This window comes from Rhipicephalus sanguineus, chromosome 4 (assembly GCF_013339695.2).
Source record: "Rhipicephalus sanguineus isolate Rsan-2018 chromosome 4, BIME_Rsan_1.4, whole genome shotgun sequence".
Lineage (NCBI taxonomy): Eukaryota > Metazoa > Arthropoda > Arachnida > Ixodida > Ixodidae > Rhipicephalus > Rhipicephalus sanguineus.
The window spans coordinates 66,371,892-66,382,879 of NC_051179.1; the positions used below are offsets into that span (position 1 = coordinate 66,371,892).

At 42.7% G+C, this 10,988-nt stretch overlaps 1 protein-coding gene across 1 annotated transcript in view; it reads right to left on the bottom strand.

The window, feature by feature from the left end:
* LOC119390161 (solute carrier family 13 member 2) overlaps window positions 1-10,988 on the bottom strand; it is a 79,547-nt gene that overhangs the window by 66,847 nt on the left and 1,712 nt on the right. The gene's annotated exons all lie outside the window — the stretch shown is intronic.

The following is a 10,988-nucleotide window of genomic DNA, read 5'->3' on the forward strand; positions in this document are numbered from 1 at the left end:
TCGGTAGAGGCCCGTGTATACTTAGATTTCGTTGGACGCTAAGGAACCCCAGGTAGCCGAAATTTCCGGAGCCCTCCACTACAGCGCACCTCGTAATCGTGTCGTGGCTTTAGCACGTGAAACCACGGAAATTATTATTAGAGACAAACAGAAGCCGCTCACAGTTATCATCTCCTAAAAGCTACGCCGCACGGCCACGTGCTTTAAGAGGACAGATATCCTTCGCAGATATGTGTCAGAATGAGCAACGGGGAAGAACACGTGTACGACAGCAGCCAAGCTGTGTGTAAACGATTCGTCGCAGTCTTCAGAAGCACTGGGCGTCCGTTTGTTATTGGTCGTTGTTACGATGATTAACGACCGACGCCACCTGTGCCCTTTTCACGGAAGCCTTGGTCGTACGGTTATACCTCCTGGCTCCAGAGAGGCGGCTTTGCTGGCCGACGCCGTACACACGCGTTCTGTATATATATATATATATATATATATATATATATATATATATATATATATATATATATATATATATATATATATATATATATATATATATATATATATATATATATATATATATATATATATATATATATATGTGTGTGTGTGTGTGTGTGTGTGTGTGTGTGTGTGTGTGTGTGTGTAGTTAGAGCGCGGCCATACACACAGACGTTAACGCGTTATATGGAAGCGCAAAGGGAGCCCTGGTCATCAACATAATGCATGAAAGTGACAAACTATGACCAGTATATCTTCTTCGCTAACAGATATGGTTACATAGCACGATCGCTTGGCAACGCGTTTATCTCGGGATATCTGTGTTGTTACCGTGTAAACGTGGTGGCTAGAATCGGCGTGCTTCAGTAAGGTAGTACATTCCCAAAGACATGCATGCGCGTTTGCCAAAGTGGCGTGAGTGTCTGCCGTTTCGTTCGCCGCAATAACGATGTTTGAACGTATCAGTTGAAACACTCATTGTTTATTCGTTTTATTCCTCTCAGATGTAATTTGATAGGCTATCTTGGACGTAATAGGAGTGAGTCAGAGTTGACCGTGACAAAATCAACTGAAAGGACGGCGGGCGTTGCTGATAACAATTCTTCTGCGATTGTAGATCATTTATTGCGCCGCCAATGGACGCATGCCGTGCAAAAAAAAAAAAAACAGTGGTAAAATTTGAATACAAGATAAGAGATTCTGTCTGTTGGCGCAGACCTGCAGGGTACTTTACATCTGTCTGCAATGAAACCCGTGGTGTAGTTAAACGGACAAGCAGCCGGAGACTGTTGTTTTCTCTCCAAAGTACCGCGTGTTCTGATTGGTTCCATCTGATTGGTCAATCAGTAGTGACAATAACCCTGACGACTTTGGTGACAACACGCCGTCCTTAAGTGCGGGAGAGCTTCTTCAGACTGCGATCTGTACATAAGACAAAAAACAACTCAATTTCTCAACCCCTTACTAGAACAGCTGGCGTGCGTGGACTCTGCAAAAGCCTTTTAAATGTGCGTCTTATACACACTACACTATCTGTACAGCAGAACTCTCTAAGTGCGCCATCTCCTTCGGCATTCGTGAAGAACTATACAGTGCTTTCCGTTCTCCGCTTTAGTGAAACTCGAGGCCTTCGCAACTCGACCATTCTGCTGGACTTGATAAGCAAGAGTGCCGAACCGCGCTGCGCTTACGCGAAGAGGATGGACGTTGTGCAAGAAACAACTAGGAGCGAGTTGTGGCGTCTCTCGCGCGCCAAGCGAGAAAGAGGTTCGCTGAGCTGCAGTTTTCTCACAGCGCCCGCGAGGCACTTTGAATGGCGCCGTCCATTCCTTCGCGCCATCGTTGCGCTTGACACGGCTGTCAGCAAGCTTTCAGAAAATTGCAGAAATATATGTTGCTCAACCTTGCTTTCTTTCTTTCGTGGTTCGGACGCTAACAGCCAAAAACTTTCACAGCCTTGTCAAGGCCTTGTAAAGTATCCATGCTAATGACGAAAAGTGCGCACGAAATCTTCGCCTATATAGGATGCTTATTTCGACAACAGCAATCATTACTTCAGACTGGACCTCATCACATGTAGAGAGCCAGTTAGAACAGAACACAACGGAGAGTGGATTCTTTAATACCGAGGCGAACTGCACCAAAGAAGTCAGTTCAAAGCTCAAGGAGTGGTGTCGCCACCGCTTTACGCGCTTCTGAAGCGCAAGAGACAATCCTATCCCGATTTAGAAGAAGCAAACGATCGCATAACAAGATTTCCTCGTGTCTTTTAAAGACTACATATATGAGAGGAAGTAAAGAAGAGAGTCTGGCAGGCGTAGTCGGTCGTTTACTCGAGAAAAAAAAAATGCATTCTAGAATGCTCTAACGTTATTGCAATGTACAGGTGAGTGTACATGAGACTCTGATATGGCGTCCACGGTACATCCTTTCCGCGCTTCGTGGGGATGAAGTAGCCGTGAAGACTGCCAAACAGCGGCCCGCATACTCAAACAGCGTGCGTACCACGTTTTCCAAGTGCGGTTCATACAACGCAGTCATACCCTTTCCGACGATTCCATTTAACCCAGATGTCTGAATGGTCAGTGTCAAGATAATATCGGTGCCTGCCACTCAAACACCGATATGTTCTCGGAAACGGCACAGTCACCGATACAATCCAGGCCACCGTTCGTTGCGTCCCACAATCATTGGAACACGCCTTTCTCATTTGTAATAATGGGTAGCCACAGAAACACGTATACTTACGTAGTACAGAAGCTTACATTCGGTGTGCCATGCATAATTTCGTCGTTCGTGTCCGCCACACAGACATGCAGATCGTGCGCGATCATATCAAGAGCATAGCCGATTTCCGCTGTCTAAGAAAGCACAGGTAATGCATCGCAGTACAGTAAGGGTCTGGTGGCAACACTGGTCACAAGGATTATGAGATCAAGGACGCCTGAGACGTCCCCCTGTCAATAACCTGTCTTGCTTGTATGTGCGCGAGACGCCGTGCAGTTACGTACGCACGCATCAGACACACAGGCATTGATTGATTGATTGATTGATTGATCATTTATTCATCAAACTAAAGGTAACTTCCTTGACATGCAACAAAAAAGAGGGACACCTGACGCAATTGTTATGAACGCTGAAATAAAGGAATCTGAATCTGCTTTCCTTAATAAATATGCTTATACATACATACATACATACATACATACATACATACATACATACATACATACATGCATGCATACATACATACATACATACATACATACATACATACATACATACATACATACATACATACATACATACATACATACATACATACATACATACATACATACATACATACATACATACATACATACATACATAAGTCATAGATAGATAGATAGATAGATAGATAGATAGATAGATAGATAGATAGATAGATAGATAGATAGATAGATAGATAGATAGATAGATAGATAGATAGATAGATAGATAGATAGATAGATAGATAGATAGATAGATAGATAGTGGACGGCTTAACTATACAACGGCCTGTGGACCTAAGTATACGGATATTTCCTTGCTCCTTTGCTTTCTTTATTATGTTGCGCAGAGGCTGTAGCGGGAATGATAAACCGCTCAAGATCATGCTCATTCAGCCGTCGCAATCGAGACAGCTCTAAGGTAGACAGAAAGTTGCGCCACGCCATTTCCTAGATGAAACCGTTATTGATCATTCCACAGCGGCTCCCACCTGTAAGATCGCACTCCCTATACGACCAGATGAATCGGCCGGCCGTGAATACAACCCATCGCACCCTACAGAGAGTATACAGCCACAACGGGCCAAGCGAGTGATCGAATTAAGCGGAGTTTTCAAAATGCTCTCGCCCATTCATGAAAAAAAAATTACCTAAAAGCGTTCCCAGCGGGCGGCGCTTACGCAACATCCCGCTTAGATATTGCGAAGGATCACTCGTGATTCCCAGAAAAAATCTCGGCCGAAACGCACCCCAACCCAGATTTCGTAGTATGGTTTGCATAGGAAAAATAAATGAGAAAAAAAATAGAACCTTAGCAAAACGTCACGCGCATGCGCATGCGGTGTGTGTTTTTCCGCGAACGAGGAATTCGCTGCTCCGGTCCGATATAGCTTCGCGAGAAACATGGCACCCACTATAGAAAGAGCGCCCGAAGCTTCCTATCGTTATTCATTGCTATTACGGACTTTGAAAACGAATCGCGCAGCGTCGAATGCATGCGGGGATATCGGAACGCGCCTTTTGTAGGCCCCCGCACACGTGGACTACGCACTACACAGAAAGAACACGCATGTGTGAGTCACACAGCTGCAGCGTATATAAGAGTGAAGAAGAAGAAGAAAGAAATAATAAAGTAAAACCCTTCTCTCGTCGAATGACCCGGCGGGCTACGCGAACTATAGTGTGTACATATATATATATATATATATATATATATATATATATATATATATATATATATATATATATATATATATATATATATATATAAGGCACGGATTGCCCGCCGCACGCGCGCCGCGTTCTTCCTACCCGAGTCCAAAACCGCGTGCATACGATTTCTCGGAAAAACGAAGGCCGCCTTGCACGGACCGCAGGTGCAGCTAGCGTGAAAAGCCGTCGAGCGTTTCCAACGGACCATTCATCGAGAAATCTTCGCCTCGCCCGTAGGAACGCGAAAAAGACTCTCGTTTCTCATTCTGTTTGCTCTTACTTTTTTTTATGCGGCGAGGATTCCGCACTCAGTGTTTGTTCACACCTGAATGTACAGACGAGCATATAATATAGAACCGCAACGTTTGATAGTTTTATAGTATAGTATAGTATAGTATAGTATAGTATAGTATAGTATAGTATAGTATAGTATAGTATGGTATAGTGTAGTATGGTATGGTATAGTATATTATAGTATAGTATAGTATAGTATGGTATAGTATAGTATAGTATAGTATGGTATGGTATAGTATAGTACAGTATAGTATAGTATAGTATGGTATAGTATGGTATAGTATAGTATAGTATAGTATAGTATAGTATAGTATAGTATAGTATAGTATAGTATAGTATATAATTGCGGGAGGCAGAAAGTAGGTGCGCAGATGAGATTAAGAAGACTGCGGGCATAACGTACACAGCAAGCACAGGACCGGGTTAATTGAAGAAACGTGAGAGGCCATTGTCCAGCAGCGGGTGCAGTCAGGCTGATGACGATGACTACGGTACAATATAACGCTAGCTCCACGCCTGCGACGTTTCAAAACAGTCCGAATCCTTTCTTAATGGAATGAGTGCATGCGCAACACCGTCTTTTGCATGCATATGGGGTTAGCGGTACAATCTAATATTCGGGATTTTCATGCTGGCTTCGGCTATATGGTCATAAAAGCAAAAAATGAGTATGGCTTCATAGATGCAGACGCGTAGGAATTATCTTTAAAAGCGTCTTATCTATATCCTTCCTTGAGCCTGCAAATAAAACTAAAGCTTCAGTTCCAAGAAAGAACTATTGTGCCTCTATGGCGTAATGGGCAGTCCTTCGTTTAATCTCGCTCTAGATTCCCAATTCATTGTATGAACCGAAAATTGGGGAGAGTATACAAGTCGGTGTGCATGCGTACCACACATCCAGCGTTCCAGCAGAGTCGACGAATAGATAGATAGATAGATAGATAGATAGATAGATAGATAGATAGATAGATAGATAGATAGATAGATAGATAGATAGATAGATAGATAGATAGATAGATAGATAGATAGATAGATAGATAGATAGATAGATAGATAGATAGATAGATAGATAGATAGATAGATAGATAGATAGATAGATAGATAGATAGATAGATAGATAGATAGATAGATAGATAGATAGATAGATAGATAGATAGATAGATAGATAGATAGATAGATAGATAGATAGATAGATAGATAGATTTACTAAATAAAGAAAATAAATAAATTTTGATGTTCCTTTTTATTTATTTTTGTACACACATACAAATGCCGATGGTATGACGCCCTCAACGCGGTAATTAAAAGCAAGAAACACACAGCGTACACAATACATAATCAGAACACGTTTTTCTTATGAGGCGGGTTTCTTCTATTGCTGCATCCCTTTTCGTGAAATGTGTTGCGAAAAAGCTCCACTTATTCATTATCTTCCCCTGTAACTCCGTTACGAATACCCGCACTTTAATAAATAATATAATCTACGCAGATGTGCTAGCGCGTGTCACGAATTATCGTTTCCATACTTTAATTGTCTGGCGCTTCCATTATTTATGTATAGTGGACGCTTTCAGCTTTCACGCGTATTATGTCCCTTGGAGGATACACAGCCCAGCAACGCGTGTGGCTGCGACCCTTTTTTCCCTGGAATCGGGACAGCTTGTTTATACATGTCAGCTAATCCCGCCGAGGTTTGAGCGATCACTAATGCATTTATCGACCGCGCGGCTTAACTTGTTAATGCTAGATGAGTGACGTCGCAAAAGAGTGTTTTGTTTTTTTATATATATTTTTCTTCTATCAGAGTCATTCGATAAACTCAGCAGGCTTAGTACGCTTAGTATGAGCGAGTACTTCTGAGAAGAGTTTTTACGCAGAATCTAATTACGGTGGCACAGTTCTTCCTTTGCTTAACGCTAACGCAGGCTGCTGTTCTTCCGAAGCATACGTATGTGCTGACATTCAACAGTAGTTCGCGCGTACTTCGAAGGGTCATCTACAGCGTTAGGATCGTTGTCGTTGATTGATCGATTTGATTGTAGCGGGGAAAAAGCGCACGGAATGTCGATGAGACGAGGGATGAACAGTGACGCCACCGTGAGACGAAAATCATGTCTCACGCAAATGGAGTAATTCTCGAGTTGCCAGTAAGGTCGCTCTTAACAAATAAATAAAAATAAAATAAAATTTCGTGAGCCATTCCACTCTAAGGTGAATGACCGGTGAAGCTGTTTAGCACAGGACGCAGTGGTGGTGACAGAATTTTGAACAAATGTAAGAACTCTTTTATTGTCTTGATCGGCATACAAGGATAAATGCAGTCGACTGAAAAGGAAAAGAATACGGCTTTCGCCTTCGAGTCGCCTTAGGGGAATGCTAAAGGAACCCGTGACTTTTTTTGTTTAATATTTCCTGAAGGTTTTGTTGAAGGGCGGGCAAAATACACGGAACTCTATAGCCAAATGCAGCCCCGCTGTAAAGAGAATCATCTTGGCAGTTTGGAAACCTGTAGAACAGTCACATTTTACACACTTTTAACTTTTGACGATTACTAATTCGCTTTAATAATAAACAAACTACATTTTACTCACAATTTTGCTGAGGAAACGTGAAAATCGAAGCGTCAGGTTTTATTTTCTCCGTTGAAGTAACATCAACAGCCAACATGCATCTCTCATCGAGCAGTAATGGTTTGTCGGACGATGCGCGTGTGAAGTATAGGCTACAAGAAGCAATGCAATACTGAGAACAACGCAGGCATGCCCACTGGACAATGTGCGCGCACTATGCCGTTATTTTGCAACAAGGTAAACTTTCGTTATATGTCCGAGGCAAATCCAAGCGGAACCGTTCGTTACCAGATTAACCGATCGCTGCTTATTGCGTGACCTACAATCAGTGACGCAGCACTGCACGCACCTTTCGATGCACTCACGCAATCTCCATTGACGAAAGGTCAACGGAAAGTGAACCCTTCGATGCAAGGGCAGCCATTAACTAGAGTAGCTTTGTCTAGAGCAGCGTTGACATTAACTAGAGTAGCTGACCAATTTGGACAAAATATAGCTCCTGTCGGATGGTTCGACGAGTCACCACTGGCATACGAGATCTCAGTGTGCATCAGCATGATTGGAACGCTGAGAAAATGGATTTTGTAGCCACTTCAGACGATTAATGCGTCTCTTCGGATGACAGCATACGTCGGCCGGACAAGTGTACATGTAGGGTGCTAATGTTCGTCGTGAACATGGCTAGTACAGTAGCTTGGAAAATTGGGACTGAGAGAAATATCGACAATGTTTTGGCTATATTTAGCAGCCGACTTCTGACAGTCTTTCTGTCTGCTTCTGCAGCCCTTATATCTGAGTTTTTTTCTAGCCTATAGAAACAAACGTTAGTGATGCATGGAAGGTCTGCGTCGTTCATGACTCCTAGAGGAACACCGTCATTTTTTTTGTATGCCAGTAATGCGGGCTGTCGGCCTGCCACAAGGCACACTGGGTTACGGGCGCAAACCCGTATGTGAAAGCTTTATGATTGGCCTATAGCACGTCGCGTCAATTTTCGAGAGCAGCCCTGGCAGCAGAAAGTCGGCCGGTGTCCACAAAAGGGTTCCAGCGGCTCCTCTTGAAGAAACTTCGTCAATTAAGATTAAAGGCAGCGGTTTCTCACGATTTGCTATGATTTAATACGCCATATTTAACGGGGCTTCAACGACCTGACTTTCAGGTATAGCGACAAGTGACCCAGTGCTGGGAAAAGAAACAAGACGACCCATCACTGGCTGTGGGTCCCGATTTCTAGACATACAGTATTTCTTGAACGCCTTTTTGGTTCAGGAGCGAACATAGACACGTAGGCTGTCAACACATAATAGGTGCGCAATTTCAGAACGCCGTTGAGTTTAGCCTGTACCTGCGTGCATTGTGTTTGCGAAAATGTTTCCGGTAGCGAGCAGAACTTACAACACTTGCAGAACGCACACACCACATGCGAGTAACTGAAATGCTGCTCCGCACGCCACCGCTGCCCTTAATTAAAGGCCGTGTAATCCGCCTTGAATGGCATTTCTGCTCGGCCTGACGACGGCAAAGTGCACACACGAATGCAGACAACACTTTCTTACGCTCGGAAGTGTTATGGACGCTTCAAAAGTAATGACACAGCGCGGGAATGAATTTTGTCGTTAAAGCAGCGGCAGATCGGCCAAATGGGCTTCAAGCTTTCTAACACAGACTCAGCCTGGAGCAGCTAAGCGCTCACAGACAATGAGGAAGTTCTCTTTCACGATGCGTAAAAGTGGGCACAGAAAATTTCACCTCAAGATGGGACAATAACAAACACGAAACATTTCTCATTGCATCTGCAGGACTATACGCTCAGGCGGTCTTGTGTATCACCGATGTAGCGCTCTGTTCAGGATTAATCGGATTTTTCTTTTTTTTTTTGCCTCATGGAACGAGGAATCACTTTGATCGAAAGCTGCCACTGAGGCTAATAAACGTCTGTTCTCCTTTATCTGCTCTTGTACGTCTCTTTTTTTTTTTACATTGCCGTGATTTTCACGTATCCTATCACCCGCGAAAAGGAGTAGCCGGCGCTACACAAAAGCGCCATCATCTCCTAAACATCGTATAACAATAATAATAAAAAAATGTCACTTCTGTGTTGCGAATTTGAATTCGATATCAGTTGACAAATTTTATCGTTCGAATTCCGATACATATCGTTCGAAATATCTGGAATATTTACCTGTTTCGTTCCCTAATGAATAGGGGGGCTGATAGACATTATTCGAAATGCCTGTAGAACGTTACCACTTTCATTCTCGAATGAACGACGTTGACTGAATGACGCATTTTGAATCTGGGCCGGCTTGGCCACGTGGACTCCAGTCAACTCATTTTCGGCTTGCCCTTTGCGAGGTTGCTTCAATTTGGGGTAGTGTAGCTACTTTTTGACATAAGATTAATTTCTCCCAATTCCATTATATAATTGAACTAACAAACACATTAATTCATGATTCTAAATTTCTTTCTTTATTATAGCCTTGTGTCGACTGTCGGTTTACGATCACGACGTGTAGCCCCAATCGCACGGAGTGGCCACAATCACAAAGCATCCGGCGTGCATTTTGGCGATAGTATTTATTTAACTATTCGGCGCAAAGCAAAACGTGCGAGCCTTCGGGTGCAGCAAATTAGCCCCTGCACAAAGCACGTCGATCTGTCGAGGTTCGTCTTCGTCTCCTGCAAGTAAATAGTAGGGGCGTGCGAATACTCTAAATTTTCTAATAACAAATCGAATAGTGTTCTCTTCGATTCGGTACTCGAATCGAATTCTGCATATTCGAAGTACCGAATGTTTTTCGAATAATCAGCACCGATCGCAAAACCCGAAAGAAACTAAACATTTTAACAGCGAGGGGTCATTTTTCTCGTTTTAATCATTGAATTAACAGTATGCATTCAGTCTAAGCTCTCACGAGACTATCAACACTATATTGATGCCCAAATGAAAAACTTTTGCTTATGACTCCGATGTAGCCGAGGCGTAAGTGTCACCAATCAGCTATAATCATCATGAAATTGGTGGTTTCGTTGACCGGTCTCCTGGCGATACAACTTAACCATCTCTCACACGTTTTAGTTATATACGTTTACATTAATAACAATAGACGTAAAGGTTGTGTTAATATGAACTAAGTTACAGACACAGTATTCAACACTAATGTTTATCTGCTTTTCATGCTACGGCTCATGCTGCGATAACCGGTTTACTGTTTGATTACATATCGCTCTGTATGTGTGCTCTTCGGTTCAACATTTTACAACTTTTTTACGTATCGGTTTCATTTAGAAGCTTGCGGCAAAGTACTGCCATGAATACTGAAGTAACTGCTGTATTTTAATCGTCCGTTGCGAAACATCTCGCAATCACTGCTGTACACGATATTACCTCAGTTTTCATAACTGTGGCATTTTCTGTCGGTTAAAAGCAATCGTAAGTCCCTTTGTTAAATTCTGTGAATACTTGTATGAAGTAAGATGTTACAGAGCTTGAGGGCTGTTTCGAAAATGGTTGCCTTGTTATTCGGAAACTATTCGCAAATTGTTCGATTCGCACTCGATTCGATGTCATCACTCTTCGATTCGTACTCGATTAGGTTCTAAAATTCGCTATTCGCACTCCCCTATTAATTAGCGAGAGCGGCTTCTTTCGTTTACGAATGAAGCA